The following is a 17,264-nucleotide window of genomic DNA, read 5'->3' as shown; positions in this document are numbered from 1 at the left end:
CTATTAACCAAAAGGTTAGTGGTTCAATCCCACCCAGGGACGTAATTGACCTTGTTATCAGATTTTGGTGATCTTTAAGTAGACAAGTCAAAATTTCAAAAACCCCTGTTATGGTGTAGGGTACCTTGCCTTCTCTGATGTAATCAGAGTTAGATTTGATTCAGTGATTTTATAAAAACAGCTAGGAAGCACAATTTAGCAGTGGTTTGCAGAGAAAAAGAAATATACTGGCAAAAAAATCCAATTGAGTGATTAAACAGCTCTTCATTTTCTGGCTTTATTTTTATGCTAACAAATTTGTTCTCTGAAAAGTGTCCAAAAAGCCAATTATCGGATTAACATCTTTGTAGGGATGGTTTTTCACCTATTACTAAATTAAACTTGCTTCATTGGAAAGGCAGCAAGATGCATCCTCATTTCAATATCTACTGAAATAATACAGGTTGACACCAGGAAACATTAACGCCACTGCATCCTTGCTGCTTTCTCATGTGGAAGTCTGTTTAATGTGAAAACAAGGTGATATCTAATTAGCACACAGGTAAGGAATTAAGAAAATCTTTATTTAAGGGTGAAGATGTTTCTCACAAAATCGTTGCCCCAATGCATCATTGAAATTCAAGCTGGAAAGATGATTTTAATATATCACTTGTACATTTTGTATTGCTCTTCTGGTGACAATGTAGTTTGTTTTTGTCAATTACCATTTTAATAATCGGGTAAAGAAAATTAAGTGGATTTTTGAAAGAAAACAATACTGTCAATATACTATTAAAGCAAATTAAAATGGTAAAAGTTATTGTACTTTAAGTAAAAATAAAAGAGCAAAAATATCAATCCCAGTTTTGGATTACTTTAATTAACAAAAAAAAAATGCATATAGCAGAGGATAGTTTCAATCTGCCTACCTCTGGGTTATGAACCCAGCATGCTTTCATTACAGTACTCTGCTGCACATGTAAGTGCAAGAGATCCTGAAGCACTCACTCATCATGGGAAAGTACCAATGTGTTTCTTCGTTGGTTGATGGAAGAAACATCTTACAAAAACTCTCCAGATTATTGACTTTTTAAAGTTTTTCTAGGAAACGTTCTAGATGAATGCTTATTAGCCTTTGTCAGTATGGACTTTTGCAAAGTGTCTCTGTGGCGCAATCGGTTAGTGTGATTGGTTATTAACCAAAGGGTTGGTGGTTCAATCCCACCCAGGGATATAATTGACCTTGTTATCAGATTTTGGTGATCTTTAAGTAGACAAGTCAAAATTTCAAAAATCCCTGTTATGGTGTAGGGTACCTGGCCTTCTCTGATGTAATCAGAGTTAGATTTGATTCAGTGATTTTATAAAAACAGCTAGGAAGCACAATTTAGCAGTGGTTTGCAGAGAAAAAGAAATATGCTGGCAAAAAAATCCAATTGAGTGATTAAACAGCTCTTCATTTTCTGGCTTTATTTTTATGCTAACAAATTTGTTCTCTGAAAAGTGTCCACAAAGCCAAGTATCTGATTAACATCTTTGTAGGGATGGTTTTTCACCTATTACTAAATTAAACTTGCTTCATTGGAAAGGCAGCAAGATGCATCCTCATTTCAATATCTACTGAAATAATACAGGTTGACACCAGGAAACATTAACGCCACTGCATCCTTGCTGCTTTCTCATGTGGAAGTCTGTTTAATGTGAAAACAAGGTGATATCTAATTAGCACACAGGTAAGGAATTAAGAAAATCTTTATTTAAGGGTGAAGATGTTTCTCACAAAATCGTTGCCCCAATGCATCATTGAAATTCAAGCTGGAAAGATGATTTTAATATATAACTTGTACATTTTGTATTGCTCTTCTGGTGACAATGTAGTTTGTTTTTGTCAATTACCATTTTAATAATAGGGTAAAGAAAATTAAGTGGATTTTTGAAAGAAAACAATACTGTCAATATACTATTAAAACAAATTAAAATGGTAAAAGTTATTGTACTTTAAGTAAAAATAAAAGAGCAAAAATATCAATCCCAGTTTTGGATTACTTTAATTAACAAAAAAAAATGCATATAGCAGAGGATAGTTTCAATCTGCCTACCTCTGGGTTATGGGCCCAGCATGCTTCCATTGCAGTACTCTGCTGCACATGTAAGTGCAAGAGATCCTGAAGCACTCACTCATCATGGGAAAGTACCAATGCGTTTCTTCATTGGTTGATGGAAGAAACATCTTACAAAAACTCTCCAGATTATTGACTTTTTAAAGTTTTCTAGGAAACGTTCTAGATGAATGCTTATTAGCCTTTGTCAGTATGGACTTTTGCAAAGTGTCTCTGTGGCGCAATTGGTTAGTGTGATTGGTTATTAACCAAAGGGTTGGTGGTTCAATCCCACCCAGGGATGTAATTGACCTTGTTATCAGATTTTGGTGATCTTTAAGTAGACAAGTCAAAATTTCAAAAACCCCTGTTATGGTGTAGGGTACCTGGCCTTCTCTGATGTAATCAGAGTTAGATTTGATTCAGTGATTTTATAAAAACAGCTAGGAAGCACAATTTAGCAGTGGTTTGCAGAGAAAAAGAAATATGCTGGCAAAAAAATCCAATTGAGTGATTAAACAGCTCTTCATTTTCTGGCTTTATTTTTATGCTAACAAATTTGTTCTCTGAAAAGTGTCCACAAAGCCAAGTATCTGATTAACATCTTTGTAGGGATGGTTTTTCACCTATTACTAAATTAAACTTGCTTCATTGGAAAGGCAGCAAGATGCATCCTCATTTCAATATCTACTGAAATAATACAGGTTGACACCAGGAAACATTAACGCCACTGCATCCTTGCTGCTTTCTCATGTGGAAGTCTGTTTAATGTGAAAACAAGGTGATATCTAATTAGCACACAGGTAAGGAATTAAGAAAATCTTTATTTAAGGGTGAAGATGTTTCTCACAAAATCGTTGCCCCAATGCATCATTGAAATTCAAGCTGGAAAGATGATTTTAATATATCACTTGTACATTTTGTATTGCTCTTCTGGTGACAATGTAGTTTGTTTTTGTCAATTACCATTTTAATAATCGGGTAAAGAAAATTAAGTGGATTTTTGAAAGAAAACAATACTGTCAATATACTATTAAAACAAATTAAAATGGTAAAAGTTATTGTACTTTAAGTAAAAATAAAAGAGCAAAAATATCAATCCCAGTTTTGGATTACTTTAATTAACAAAAAAAAATGCATATAGCAGAGGATAGTTTCAATCTGCCTACCTCTGGGTTATGAACCCAGCATGCTTTCATTACAGTACTCTGCTGCACATGTAAGTGCAAGAGATCCTGAAGCACTCACTCATCATGGGAAAGTACCAATGTGTTTCTTCGTTGGTTGATGGAAGAAACATCTTACAAAAACTCTCCAGATTATTGACTTTTTAAAGTTTTTCTAGGAAACGTTCTAGATGAATGCTTATTAGCCTTTGTCAGTATGGACTTTTGCAAAGTGTCTCTGTGGCGCAATCGGTTAGTGTGATTGGTTATTAACCAAAGAGTTGGTGGTTCAATCCCACCCAGGGATGTAATTGACCTTGTTATCAGATTTTGGTGATCTTTAAGTAGATAAGTCAAAATTTCAAAAACACCTGTTATGGTGTAGGGTACCTGGCCTTCTCTGATGTAATCAGAGTTAGATTTGATTCAGTGATTTTATAAAAACAGCTAGGAAGCACAATTTACAAGTGGGTTGCAGAGAAAAAGAAATATGCTGACAGAAAAATCCAACTGAGTGATTAAACAGCTCTTCATTTTCTGGCTTTATTTTTATGCTAACAAATTTGTTCTCTGAAAAGTGTCCACAAAGCCAAGTATCTGATTAACACCTTTGTAGGGATGGTTTTTCACCTATTACTAAATTAAACTTGCTTCATTGGAAAGGCAGCAAGTGATGTCATCCAAGCAGTGGGTCAAAGTTGGCTTCAACCCTCGTCTGCTTATGAAAAGAGAAAAGGGATATGCAGGGCATGGCGGCCTTTTGCGACGCTTGGATGACCCCTAGTTCGCATTAAACACCCCCACCCTCCTTCGGTGTGGGGCTCATGTTGGCCATGCCCCAGCCCCTGAAGCATTCAAGCTGATTTCTTGCAGCAGCTGGGTACTGTAACAGCTCCAGAGTTGCTCTGTAAGGCAAGTAAAGGGTGTGGGCCCTGCAGCACTACCTGTAGTTTGCATTGTGCATTGGAAGGCACAAAGTAAGCAGATGGGAGGAGAAGTCAGGATAGTGCACAAGGTTATAGAAGGGAGGGGCTCAAGAAAAGAGAAGTGGAAACAGACAGCATACTAGGCTGGAGAGAGACCTGAGACAAAGAGATCTGAATTATACGAGAGCCGTCCAGGGGAAACACTAATTATGCAGTCAAGTTTCCCACATTTGGGGAAATCGCAAGGGGCAGCACACCCAGAGTGCAATGGGTGAGCCTTGCCCTGGGAGAAGCACCTTCATGATCATAGTATCTCACCTGGCAGGTTAGTAGGAGTTGGGCTAGAGCTGGGGAGGGTCGCTGCTCGGGCACTACCTGTCAAGTGAAGGAGATCCAACTGAGGCAGCACAAGGGAACTCTCAAAAGAAGAACAAGGCTAGAGGAAGATCTGAGACAAAGAAATCTGACTTTTACCAGAGCTGACCAGAGGAAAGCACAAACACAGTCCACCACTACCACAAATAATGCAGTCGAGTTTTCCACATTTGGGGAAATCACAGGGGTCAGCATACCCAGAATGCAATGAATGAACCTCACCCTGGGAGAACAATCTTCATGACAATAGTATCTCCTATGCAAAATAAGTATGATTTGGGATAGGGCTGGGGAGGGCCGCTGCTCAGGCACATCTCTGTCAAGTAAAGGAGATTCAACTGAGGCAGCACAAGGGAACTCTCATCTGGGGACAACAACTGCAGGGAGAACACATATTTTCAGATGAACATGGGGTGGCAGAAGGCTGCCTAATACTGAAGCACCCCCAAACAACAAACCAAATGCAACAACTAGTGCAAGCATTCCTGGGGGATGGCCTGCAGCAGATGGATTTGAATATGGTGATGTCATCCAAGCAGTGGGTCAAAGTTGGCTTCAAACCTCATCTGCATATGAAAAGAGAAAAGGGGCGTGCAGGGCATGGAGGCCTTTTGTGGTGCTTGGATGACCCCTAGTTCGCATTAAGCACCCCCACCCTCCTTTGGTGTGGGGCTCATGTTGGCCATTCCCCAGCCCCTGAAGCATTCAAGCTGATTTCTTGCAGCAGCTGGGCACTGTAACAGCTCCAGAGCTGCTCTGTAAAGCAAGTAAAAGGGTGTGGGCCCTGCAGCACTACCCGTAGTTTGCATTGTGCATTGGGAGGCACAAAGTAAGCAGACGGGAGGAGAAGTCAGGATAGTGCACAAGGGTATAGAAGGGAGGGGCTCAAGAAAAAAGAAGTGGAACCAGACAGCAAACTAGGCTGGAGAGAGACCTGAGACAAAGAGATCTGAATTACATGAGAGCCGACCAGGGAAAACTCAAATTATGCAGTCAAGTTTCCCACATTTGGGGAAATCGCAGGGGCAGCACACCCAGAGTGCAATGGGTGAGCCTTGCCCTGGGAGAAGCAACTTCATGATCATAGTATCTCACCTGGCAGGTAAGTAGGAGTTGGTCTAGAGCTGGGGAGGATTGCTGCTCGGGCACCCCCCTGTCAAGTGAAGGAGATCCAACTGAGGCAGCACAAGGGAACTCTCGAAAGAAGAACAAGGCTAGAGTAAGATCTGAGACAAAGAAATCTGACTTTTACCATAGCTGACCAGAGGAAAGCACAAACACAGTCCCCCACTACCACAAATAATGCAGTCGAGTTTCCCACATTTGGGGAAATCACAGGGGTCAGCATACCCAGAATGCAATGAATGAACCTAACCCTGGGAGAACAATCTTCATGACCATGGTATCTCCTATGCAAAATAAGTATGATTTGGGATAGGGCTGGGGAGGGCCGTTGCTCAGGCACATCTCTGTCAAGTAAGTTGCATTTGATTTGTTGTTTGGGGGTGCTTCAGTATTAGGCAGCCTTCTGCCCTACCATGTTCATCTGAAAATATGTGTTCTCCCTGCAGTTGTTGTCCCCAGATGAGAGTTCCCTTGTGCTGCCTCAGTTGAATCTCCTTTTGGAGAAGACCTCAATAAGATTGTAGCTGATCTGGCTACTGCTAAAACAGCTTGCCTACCTAGTATGACTCCTACCACGCAGAAGGCTAAAAGTACTTTTCTTGGCCCTTTCATCCTCCAGGTAAAGCGTACCCAAGGTCAGGCATACCCAAAGCAAGCTCATGTTTCCGGACCTGCCAAGCCCAGACTGAAGCAATCCTGGGCTGCCCATCAGCCTGCTTCTAAAACGGACAAGCCTGCCGCATGACGGTGCAGGCCTCCCTCTGGGGGATCCCAGGGTGGGGGGCCCGACTTCTAGGTTTGGCAAAGAAAGGTATAATTCTAAGCTAGAGAATTCTGTTTGGAGCTCACCTTGTACTTTGTGAAGAAATAATCAGCATTGTGGCTGAGCAGATACATGTAGTGTGTGGCTGCAAACTGCATGGATCTGCTGCGTTGTAATGCTGATTCTTTTTTTTTTTTGCAAAGTACCAATAGCTTCATATAATGTTCACAATTTTTATGCAGGATCAAATAGCTCAATAGGTAGGGTGTTTGATTAGAATTCAACAGGTTATAGGTTTGAATCCTGGGTATGGTAGTTTGAGATGTGTTATTTATTAAAGTCTGTTGTTCTGACTGCCGGCATCCTATCACCTGGGATATCATACTAAATAAATGGAGTTGATCAAATTTTTTTTTTTTTTTTTTTAACTAGGGACAATTTCCAGATACTTCTCTTTATAACTGAGATTGCCCCCTGGAACTTCACATCAGTTGACAACTATGCATGAGTGGGCAGTGCTTGCCCTGGATCTGCCCACCCATTTATGTGCCGTCATAAAATAAAGCATGACTAACAGTTATCCTGGGCGTACACTACACAATTATCTGTCAGGCTATCTATCCAGTCTGGATGGATGGAATGAAAATCTGGTAATGTATAGGAGCAAATGTCAATTAACCATTTGCTCCCAAACACTAGAAAAGTGGTCAAAAATGGTCATTACACAAATTGGTTAAACCCAAAATTTAACCAATTTGTTTAGGGGACCATTTTTGTCCATTTTTTAGTGTTTGAGAGTAAATCGTTGATGGTCATTTGCTCACATAGATAACCGGATTTCTATTCCAACCAGCCAGTGTTGGAGAGATGGTCTGCCAGATTACATAATGCATACCAGAGCCATAACTAGACTTTTTGGTGCCCTGTGACAGAGAATTATATGCCCACCCCCACATTTTTGCAATATGGACAAAAGGCGCATGCCTTGTTGGGAAGGGGCATAACAAGATTGGTCTCAGAGAAAGCACATGAGATATGAAGATATATCTAGTATACTTGACACTCAATGGTTTGTGGTATTGCAGGGGTGCCCTCCTTAAATGCATATACAGTCACACATGGCATGTTTGTGTAAATGGCATATCAGCAGTCAGCACTAACTGGTGACATGCCATTTGTACAAGTAAGCCATGTGTGACTAATATATAAACATACTTTATTAAATAACACCTCAAACTATCATACCCAGGATTCAAACCTATAACCTGTTAAATTCTAGTCAAACACCCTACCCATTGAGCTACTTGATCCTGCATCTATTCTAACCTCCAAAAACAGATTCAGTTGCATTTTCCAGCGTGTTTTGTTTGCGCCTTTGCAAATGTCTTACATCGACAAACTTATTTAGTACTATTTTGCAAATAGGGTTACATTGTCGCAACATTGTGTTCCCTAATTGCTTGATTATTTAAATGCAAAAATTGATAAAGACACCTGATAATTGCTCTGTGGAGTCTTCTTTTGTGTCTACTTCTTATCTACATTTAATTCCCTACCTATAATCAAGGCATTTTTAAATGCTGGGCGCTGCCAGGACGTGAGGCCTACCTAGTCTTTAGATCTGAATTTGAATGTACTTGTGAACTAACTTAATTTCCTACTTCTAAATTCATTCCTAAATTCACTACTTACATTAATCCTGTAGTTGGGCATTTTGAGCATTCAATTGTGGGCATTGTTTTGTGTCCAGACCAGCAGCTGGTGGTGTGCATTTGCTGGAAAGGCATCGAAGATCTCCGATATGCTGCATCTCCTGATGTGTGTCTGCCTCAAGTGGCTGTCAGCAAATGCATGCTAGACACCCCATTCCAAGCTGATTGTGACATCACGGAACATGCATCATAGAACAGGCATGCTAGAACATGGGTCTTCAACCTGCGACCCTCCAGCTGCTGTGGAACTACATATCCCAGCATGCCCTGCCTCAGTTTTAGCATACCTTAATAGCAAAACTGTGGCAGGGCATGCTGGGATGTGTAGTTTCACAGCAGCTGGAGGGCCACAGGATGAAGACCCATGTGCTAGAACCAAACCGCAGGTACATTGAATGCTAGCAAGCTGAATGTTTAAATCCTTTTTGTTCCGCAGCATTCCAATGCGGAAGATTCCATGGAACCAGAGATTATTCCATTGAGAAGGACATGCTGCCTGGATGACTGCACTGTGCAAATTAAATCACGGAGCCAGTTGGCTTGTGGGTGGCTCTGGTGACAGGGTGGTTGGGTGGGCGGTGTGTCGGAGGTGGAGCACATGCAAATGAATGTGTATCATCCAGCTAGTGAGAGAGAAAACTCATGCAGGAGTGTGCCTGCTTGTCAGTGAGTTATGCACCTTGCCAGACGTCAAATCTACATGGAGCAACTGGAGGGGACAAGAGCAGGTTTGGAAAATATAGACAGAAGAGCATATATGCTGGCGCATTCTCCATGATTGTGTCAGCTTATGTTTTGGTGCACTGCACTTTCCTCCACTAAGTTTTAGCCATTTTGTTTAAACGCAAGTGTAGTTGCTTCTCGCTCTTTTGGCTGTGATATTGTATCGTGGTTGAAGAGTCTGCTGGAGGGATTGTTTTCTTCATTGGCGAGAGACTGAAGATATTCCAGGATGGAAGGCTTGGGAACACTATCCGTTTTTCAGTTGTGGAAGAGTTGAAAGACCGGATTGGACTACATTCTATAGTAAAGGGTATCTTTGTATTTATTAATCCTCCCTTTATATGTGTCTGTCTTTCAATAAAGCTTTGGGCTTGTGATTCCGTCACCCTCTTACACTCCACACCCATAGCCTTATTAACTATTGTATTGTTTAAATGTATAGTGCAGTTCATGATTTATAGTGTAGGCTGGCCTGTGCTGTAGTTCTTGAACTGTACTATACCGACAGCATTTGTATTGTGTTTTGGCTGTGCTGCAACACAGTACTTATGTGTGTAATGTTTATGTATGTTTTTTTGCTTCTTTATGTCAATAAAGACTGCTTTTTCAATCCAATATCTGAAAACAATCAATGTTTATCTTTGATGGCAATAGAAGTGGTATGATATTTGCTGCTTTTGAAAGGCAATATCTGATATGTCCCCTATCTGGGAACCATATATTAAATGGCTTTTCAGAAAAGGGAGATGGGAGAAGAGCTTTCAGTACTTGTAGGACCGATGCACATTTCCTATTCTAGCCTCCAAAAACAGATTCAGTTGCATTTTCCAGCGTGTTTTGGATGCGCCTTTGCAAATGTCTTACATCGACAAACTTATTTAGTACTATTTTGCAAATAGGGTTACATTGTTGCAACATTGTGTTCCCTAATTGCTTGATTTTTTAAATGCAGCAATTGATAAAAACACCTGATAACTGCTCTGCGGAGTCTTATTTTGTGTCTACTTCTTATCTACATTTAATTCCGTACCTCTAATCAAGGCATTTTTAAATGCTGGCGGCTGCCAGGACGTGAGGCCTACCTAGACTTTAGATCTGAATTTGAATGTACTTGTGAACTAACTTAATTTCCTACTTCTAAATTCATTCCTAAATTCACTACTTACATGAATCCTGTAGTTGGGCATTTTGGGACTTCGATTGTGGGCATTGTTTTGTGTCCAGACCAGCAGCAGGTGGTGTGCATTTGCTGGAAAGGCATCGAAGACCTCCGATATGCTGCATCTCCTGATGTGTGTCTGCCTCAAGTGGCTGTCAGCAAATGCATGCTAGACACCCCATTCCAAGCTGATTGTGACATCACGGAACATGCATCATAGAACAGGCATGCTAAAACATGGGTCTTCAACCTGCGACCCTCCAGCTGCTGTGGAACTACACATCCCAGCATGCCCTGCCTCAGTTTTAGCATACCTTAATAGCAAAACTGTGGCAGGGCATGCTGGGATGTGTAGTTTCACAGCAGCTGGAGGGCCACAGGATGAAGACCCATGTGCTAGAGCCGGCTTGGCACACATAAATACAGTGCACACATAAATTACACACATAGTGTACACATTGCACACATAAATACAGTGTTGCAGCACAGCCAAAACACAATACAAATGCTGACGGTATAGTACAGTTCAAGAACTACAGCACAGGCCAGTCTACACTATAAATCATGAACTGCACTATACATTTAAACTATACAATAATACAACAGTTAATAAGGCTATGGGTGTGGAGTGTAAGAGGGTGAGGGATTCACAAAACCGAAGCTTTATTGTAACACAGACACATATAAGGGGAGGGTCAATAAATAGAAAGATATCCTTTACTATAGAATGTAGTCCAATCCGACCTCTGTGCTCTTCCACAACTGAAAAACAGATAGTGTTCCCAAGCCTTCCATCCTGGAATATCTTTGGTCTTTCGCCAATGAAGAAAACAATCCCTCCCTCCAGCAGACCCTTCAACCACGATACAAGATCACAGCCAAAAGGCCGAGAAGCAACTACACTTGAGCTTAACAAAAATGGCTAAAACTTAGTGGAGGAAAGTGCAGTGCACCAAAACATAAGCTGACACAATCATGGAGAATGCGCCAGCATATAGGCTCTTCTATCTATATTTTGCAAACCTGCTCTTGTCCCCTCCAGCTGCTCTATGTAGATTTAACGTCTGGCAAGGTGCATAACCCACTGACAAGCAGGCACACTCCTGCATGAGTTTTCTCTCTCACTAGCTAGATGATACACAATCATTTGCATGCGCTCCACTTCCGACACACCACCCACCCAACCACCCAGTCACCAGAGCCACCCACAAGCCAACTGGCTCCGTGATTTAATTTGCACAGTGTAGTCATCCAGGCAGCATGTCCTTCTCAATGGAAGGATCTCTGGTTCCATGGAATCTTCCGCATTGGAATGCTGCGGAACAAAAAGGATTTAAATATTCAGCTTGCTAGCATTCAATGTACCTGCGGCTTGGCTCTAGCACATGGGTCTTCATCCTGTGGCCCTCCAGCTGCTGTGAAACTACACATCCCAGCATGCCCTGCCACAGTTTTGCTATTAAGGTATGCTAAAACTGAGGCAGGGCATGCTGGGATGTGTAGTTCCACAGCAGCTGGAGGGTCGCAGGTTGAAGACCCATGTTTTAGCATGCCTGTTCTATGATGCATGTTCCATGATGTCACAATCAGCTTGGAATGGGGTGTCTAGCAGGCATTTGCTGACAGCCACTTGAGGGAGACACACATCAGGAGATGCAGCATATCGGAGGTCTTCGATGCCTTTCCAGCAAATGCACACCACCTGCTGCTGGTCTGGACACAAAGCAATGCCCACAATCGAAGTCCCAAAATGCCCAACTACAGGATTCATGTAAGTAGTGAATTTAGGAATGAATTTAGAAGTAGGAAATTAAGTTAGTTCACAAGTACATTCAAATTCAGATCTAAAGACTAAACACAAAACACAAAATAAGACTCCACAGAGCAATTATCAGGTGTCTTTATCAATTGTTGCATTTAAAAAATCAAGCAATTAGGGAACACAATGTTGCGACAATGTAACCCTATTTGCAAAATAGTACTAAATAAGTTTGTCGATGTAAGACATTTGCAAAGGCGCAAACAAAACACGCTGGAAAATGCAACTGAATCTGTTTTTGGAGGTTAGAAAAGATGCAGGATCAAGTAGCTCAATGGGTAGGGTGTTTGATTAGAATTCAACAGGTTATAGGTTTGAATCCTGGGTATGATAGTTTGAGGTGTTATTTAATAAAGCATGTTTATATATTAGTCACACATGGCTTACTTATACAAATGGCATGTCACCAGTTAGTGCTGACTGCTGATATGCCATTTGCACAAACATGTCATGTGTGACTGTATATGCATTTAAGGTGGGCACCCCGGCAATACCACAAACCATTGAGTGTCAAGTATACTAGATATATCTTCATATCTCATGTGCTTTCTCTGAGACCAATCTTGTTATGCCCCTTCCCCACAAGGCATGCACCTTTTGTCCATATTGCAAAAATGGGGAGGGGGGGGCATATAATTCTCTGTCACAGGGCACCAAAAAGTCTAGTTATGGCTCTGGTATGCATTATGTAATCTGGCAGACCATCTCTCCTTTACTTGACAGAGATGTGCCTGAGCAGCGGCCCTCCCCAGCCCTATCCCAAATCATACTTATTTTGCATAGGAGATACCATGGTCATGAAGATTGTTCTCCCAGGGTGAGGTTCATTCATTGCATTCTGGGTATGCTGACCCCTGTGATTTCCCCAAATGTGGGAAACTCGACTGCATTATTTGTGGTAGTGGGGGACTGTGTTTGTGCTTTCCTCTGGTCAGCTCTGGTAAAAGTCAGATTTCTTTGTCTCAGATCTTCCTCTAGCCTTATTCTTCTTTTGAGAGTTCCCTTGTGCTGCCTCAGTTGGATCTCCTTCACTTGACAGGGGGGTACCCGAGCAGCGACCCTCCCCAGCTCTAGCCCAACTCCTACTTACCTGCCAGGTGAGATACTATGATCATGAAGGTGCTTCTCCCAGGGCAAGGCTCACCCATTGCACTCTGGGTGTGCTGCTCCTGCGATTTCCCCAAATGTGGGAAACTTGACTGCATAATTTGTGTTTCCCCTGGTCGGTTCTCGTATAATTCAGATCTCTTTGTCTCAGGTCTCTCTCCAGCCTAGTTTGCTGTCTGTTTCCACTTCTCTTTTCTTGAGCCGCTACCTTCTATGCCCTTGCGCACTATCCTTACTTCTCCTGTCTGCTTACTTTGTGCCTTCCAATGCACAATGCAAACTACAGGTAGTGCTGCAGGGCCCACACCCTTTTACTTGCCGTACAGAGCAGCTCTGGAGCTGTTACAGAGCCCAGCTGCTGCAAGAAATCAGCTTGAATGCTTCAGGGGCTGAGGCATAGCCAACATGAGCCCCACACCGAAGCAGGGTGGAGGTGTTTAATGCGAACTAGGGGTCATCCAAGCGCCGCAAAAGGGCGCCATGCCCTGCACGCCCCTTTTCTCTTTTCACCTGCAGACGAGGGTTGAAGCCAACTTTGACCCACTGCTTGGATGACATCACCATATGCAAATCCATCTGCTGCAGGCCTTCCCCCAGGAATGCTTGCACTAGTTGTTGCATTTGGTTTGTTGTTTGGGGGTGCTTCAGTATTAGGCATCCTTCTGCCATCCCATGTTCATCTGAAAATATGTGTTCTCCCTGCAGTTGTTGTCCCCAGATGAGAGTTCCCTTGTGCTGCCTCAGTTGAATCTCCTTTACTTGACAGAGATGTGCCTGAGCAGCGGCCCTCCCCAGCCCTATCCCAAATCATACTTATTTTGCATAGGCGATACCATGGTCATGAAGATTGTTTTCCTAGGGTGAGGTTCATTCATTGCATTCTGGGTATGCTGACCCCTGTGATTTCCCCAAATGTGGGAAACTCGACTGCATTATTTGTTGTAGTGGGGGACTGTGTTTGTGTTTTCCTCTGGTCAGCTCTGGTAAAAGTCAGATTTCTTTGTCTCAGATCTTCCTCTAGCCTTGTTCTTCTTTCGAGAGTTCCCTTGTGCTGCCTCAGTTGGATCTCCTTCACTTGACAGGGATGTGCCCGAGCAGCGACCCTCCCCAGCTCTAGCCCAACTCCTACTTACCTGCCAGGTGAGATACTATGATCATGAAGGTGCTTTTCCCAGGGCAAGGCTCACCCATTGCACTCTGGGTGTGCTGCCCCTGCGATTTCCCCAAATGTGGGAAACTTGACTGCAGAATTTGTGTTTCCCCTGGTCGGCTCTCGTATAATTCAGATCTCTTTGTCTCAGGTCTCTCTCCAGCCTAGTTTGCTGTTTCCACTTCTTTTTTCTTGAGCCCCTCCCTTCTATACCCTTGTGCACTATCCTGACTTCTCCTCCCGTCTGCTTACTTTGTGCCTTCCAATGCACAATGCAAACTACAGGTAGTGCTGCAGGGCCCACACCCTTTTACTTGCCTTACAGAGCAGCTCTGGAGCTGTTACAGTGCCCAGCTGCTGCAAGTAATCAGCTTGAATGCTTCAGGGGCTGGGGCATAGCCAACATGAGCCCCACACCGAAGGAGGGTGGAGGTGTTTAAGGCAAACTAGGGGTCAGCCAAGTGCCGCAAAAGGCCACCATGCCCTGCACGCCCCTTTTCTCTTTTCATATGCAGACGAGGGTTGAAGCCAACTTTGACCCACTGCTTGGATGACATCACCATATGCAAATCTATCTGCTGCAGGCCTTCCCCCAGGAATGCTTGCACTAGTTGTTGCATTTGGTTTGTTGTTTGGGGGTGCTTCAGTATTAGGCAGCCTTCTGCCCTCCCATGTTCATCTGAAAATATGTGTTCTCCCTGCAGTTGTTGTCCCCAGATGAGAGTTCCCTTGTGCTGCCTCAGTTGAATCTCCTTTACTTGACAGAGATGTGCCTGAGCAGCGGCCCTCCCCAGCCATATCCCAAATCATACTTATTTTGCATAGGAGATACCATTGTTATGAAGATTGTTCTCCCAGGGTGCGGTTCATTCATTGCACTCTGGGTATGCTGACCCCTGTGATTTCCCCAAATGTGGGAAACTCGACTGCATTATTTGTGGTAGTGGTGGACTGTGTTTGTGCTTTCCTCTGGTCAGCTCTGGTAAAAGTCAGATTTCTTTGTCTCAGATCTTCCTCTAGCCTTGTTCTTCTTTCGAGAGTTCCTTTGTGCTGCCTCAGTTGGATCTCCTTCACTTGACAGGGGGGTGCCCGAGCAGCGACCCTCCCCAGCTCTAGCCCAACTCCTACTTACCTGCCAGGTGAGATACTATGATCATGAAGGTGCTTCTCCCAGGGCAAGGCTCACCCATTGCACTCTGGGTGTGCTGCCCCTGCGATTTCCCCAAATGTGGGAAACTTGACTGCACAATTTGTGTTTCCCCTGGTCGGCTCTCGTATAATTCAGATCTCTTTGTCTCAGGTCTCTCTCCAGCCTAGTTTGCTGTCTGTTTCCACTTCTCTTTTCTTGAGCCGCTCCCTTCTATGCCCTTGTGCACTATCCTGACTTCTCCTCCCGTCTGCTTGCTTTGTGCCTTCCAATGCACAATGCAAACTACAGGTAGTGCTGCAGGGCCCACACCCTTTTACTTGCCTTACAGAGCAGCTCTGGAGCTGTTACAGTGCCCAGCTGCTGCAAGAAATCAGCTTGAATGCTTCATGGGATGGGGCATGGCCAACATGAGCCCCACACCAAAGGAGGGTGGGGGTGTTTAATGCGATCTAGGGGTCATCCAAGCAGCGCAAAAGGCCGCCATGCCCTGCACGCCCCTTTTCTCTTTTCATATGCAGATGAGGGTTGAAGCCAACTTTGACCCACTGCTTGGATAACATCACCATATGCAAATCCATCTGCTGCAGGCCTTCCCCCAGGAATGCTTGCACTAGTTGTTGCATTTGGTTTGTTGTTTGGGGGTGCTTCAGTATTAGGCAGCCTTCTGCCCTCCCATGTTCATCTGAAAATATGTGTTCTCCCTGCAGTTGTTGTCCCCAGATGAGAGTTCCCTTGTGCTGCCTCAGTTGAATTTCCTTTACTTGACAGAGATGTGCCTGAGCAGCGGCCCTCCCCAGCCCTATCCCAAATCATACTTATTTTGCATAGGAGACACCATGGTCATGAAGATTGTTCACCCAGGGTAAGGTTCATTCATTGCATTCTGGGTATGCTGACCCCTGTGATTTCCCCAAATGTGGGAAACTCGCCTGCATTATTTGTGGTAGTGGGGGACTGTGTTTGTGTTTTCCGCTGGTCAGCTCTGGTAAAAGTCAGATTTCTTTGTCTCAGATCTTCCTCTAGCCTTGTTCTTCTTTCGAGAGTTCCATTGTGCTGCCTCAGTTGGATCTCCTTCACTTGACAGGGGGGTGCCCGAGCAGCGACCCTCCCCAGCTCTAGCCCAACTCCTACTTACCTGCCAGGTGAGATACTATGATCTTGAAGGTGCTTCTCCCAGGGCAAGGCTCACCCATTGCACTCTGGGTGCGCTGCCCCTGCGATTTCCCCAAATGTGGGAAACTTGACTGCATAATTTGTGTTTCCCCTGGTCGGCTCTCGTATAATTCAGATCTCTTTGTCTCAGGTCTCTCTCCAGCCTAGTTTGCTGTCTGTTTCCACTTCTCTTTTCTTGAGCCGCTCCCTTCTATGCCCTTGCGCACTATCCTGACTTCTCCCGTCTGCTTACTTTGTGCCTTCCAACGCACAATGCGAACTACAGGTAGTGCTGCAGGGCCCACACCCTTTTATTTGCCTTACAGAGCAGCTCTGGAGCTGTTACAGTGCCCAGCTGCTGCAAGAAATCAGCTTCAATGCTTCAGGGGCTGGGGCATAGCCAACATGAGCCCCACACCGAAGGAGGGTGGAGGTGTTTAATGCGAACTAGGGGTCATCCAAGCGCCGCAAAAGGCCGCCATGCCCTGCATAACCCTTTACTCTTTTCATATGCAGATGAGGGTTCCAGCCAACTTTGGCCCACTGCTTGGATGACATCACCGTATGCAAATTCATCTCCTGCAGACCTTCCCCCAGGAATGCTTGTACTAGTTATTGCATATGGTTTGATATTTGATGGTGCTTCAGTATTAGGCAGCCTTCCGCCCTCCCATGTTCATCTGAAAAGATGTGGTCTCCCTGCAGTTGTTGTCACCAGACGAGAGTTCCCTTGTGCTTCCTCAGTTGAATCTCCTTAACTTGACGGGGGAGGGGCTGCCCGAGCTGCCACCCTCCCCAGCCCTATCCCAACTCATACTTATTTTGCATATGAGATCTCTATATCATGAAGATTGTTCTC

The 17,264-nt window shown here is 43.8% G+C and overlaps 12 non-coding genes across 12 annotated transcripts; 8 read left to right on the top strand and 4 right to left on the bottom strand.

The window, feature by feature from the left end:
- Positions 1–4,339: 4,339 nt before the first annotated feature.
- On the bottom strand, positions 4,340–4,503 carry LOC134988958 (U1 spliceosomal RNA). The gene has a single exon (XR_010194298.1). It is a non-coding gene; the product is annotated as a U1 spliceosomal RNA (small nuclear RNA).
- A 151-nt stretch (positions 4,504–4,654) lies between these two features.
- LOC134988992 (U1 spliceosomal RNA) lies at positions 4,655–4,818 on the bottom strand. Its single transcript, XR_010194329.1, has one exon. It is a non-coding gene; the product is annotated as a U1 spliceosomal RNA (small nuclear RNA).
- Positions 4,819–5,492: 674 nt separating this feature from the next.
- On the bottom strand, positions 5,493–5,655 carry LOC134988963 (U1 spliceosomal RNA). The gene has a single exon (XR_010194303.1). It is a non-coding gene; the product is annotated as a U1 spliceosomal RNA (small nuclear RNA).
- Positions 5,656–5,807: 152 nt separating this feature from the next.
- On the bottom strand, positions 5,808–5,971 carry LOC134988980 (U1 spliceosomal RNA). Its single transcript, XR_010194318.1, has one exon. It is a non-coding gene; the product is annotated as a U1 spliceosomal RNA (small nuclear RNA).
- Positions 5,972–12,612: 6,641 nt separating this feature from the next.
- LOC134988979 (U1 spliceosomal RNA) lies at positions 12,613–12,776 on the top strand. Its single transcript, XR_010194317.1, has one exon. It is a non-coding gene; the product is annotated as a U1 spliceosomal RNA (small nuclear RNA).
- A 152-nt stretch (positions 12,777–12,928) lies between these two features.
- LOC134989014 (U1 spliceosomal RNA) lies at positions 12,929–13,091 on the top strand. The gene has a single exon (XR_010194350.1). It is a non-coding gene; the product is annotated as a U1 spliceosomal RNA (small nuclear RNA).
- A 671-nt stretch (positions 13,092–13,762) lies between these two features.
- LOC134989002 (U1 spliceosomal RNA) lies at positions 13,763–13,926 on the top strand. The gene has a single exon (XR_010194338.1). It is a non-coding gene; the product is annotated as a U1 spliceosomal RNA (small nuclear RNA).
- A 152-nt stretch (positions 13,927–14,078) lies between these two features.
- On the top strand, positions 14,079–14,241 carry LOC134988966 (U1 spliceosomal RNA). Its single transcript, XR_010194306.1, has one exon. It is a non-coding gene; the product is annotated as a U1 spliceosomal RNA (small nuclear RNA).
- A 670-nt stretch (positions 14,242–14,911) lies between these two features.
- Positions 14,912–15,075, top strand: LOC134988998 (U1 spliceosomal RNA). The gene has a single exon (XR_010194335.1). It is a non-coding gene; the product is annotated as a U1 spliceosomal RNA (small nuclear RNA).
- A 152-nt stretch (positions 15,076–15,227) lies between these two features.
- Positions 15,228–15,390, top strand: LOC134988952 (U1 spliceosomal RNA). Its single transcript, XR_010194292.1, has one exon. It is a non-coding gene; the product is annotated as a U1 spliceosomal RNA (small nuclear RNA).
- A 674-nt stretch (positions 15,391–16,064) lies between these two features.
- LOC134989007 (U1 spliceosomal RNA) lies at positions 16,065–16,228 on the top strand. The gene has a single exon (XR_010194343.1). It is a non-coding gene; the product is annotated as a U1 spliceosomal RNA (small nuclear RNA).
- Positions 16,229–16,380: 152 nt separating this feature from the next.
- Positions 16,381–16,543, top strand: LOC134988965 (U1 spliceosomal RNA). The gene has a single exon (XR_010194305.1). It is a non-coding gene; the product is annotated as a U1 spliceosomal RNA (small nuclear RNA).
- Positions 16,544–17,264: the final 721 nt, after the last annotated feature.

Source organism: Pseudophryne corroboree, unplaced genomic scaffold (genome assembly GCF_028390025.1).
Source record: "Pseudophryne corroboree isolate aPseCor3 unplaced genomic scaffold, aPseCor3.hap2 scaffold_1090, whole genome shotgun sequence".
Classification (NCBI taxonomy): domain Eukaryota; kingdom Metazoa; phylum Chordata; class Amphibia; order Anura; family Myobatrachidae; genus Pseudophryne; species Pseudophryne corroboree.
The sequence above is the reverse complement of the archived record's forward strand: the minus strand, read 5'-3'. Positions and strand labels throughout refer to the sequence as shown.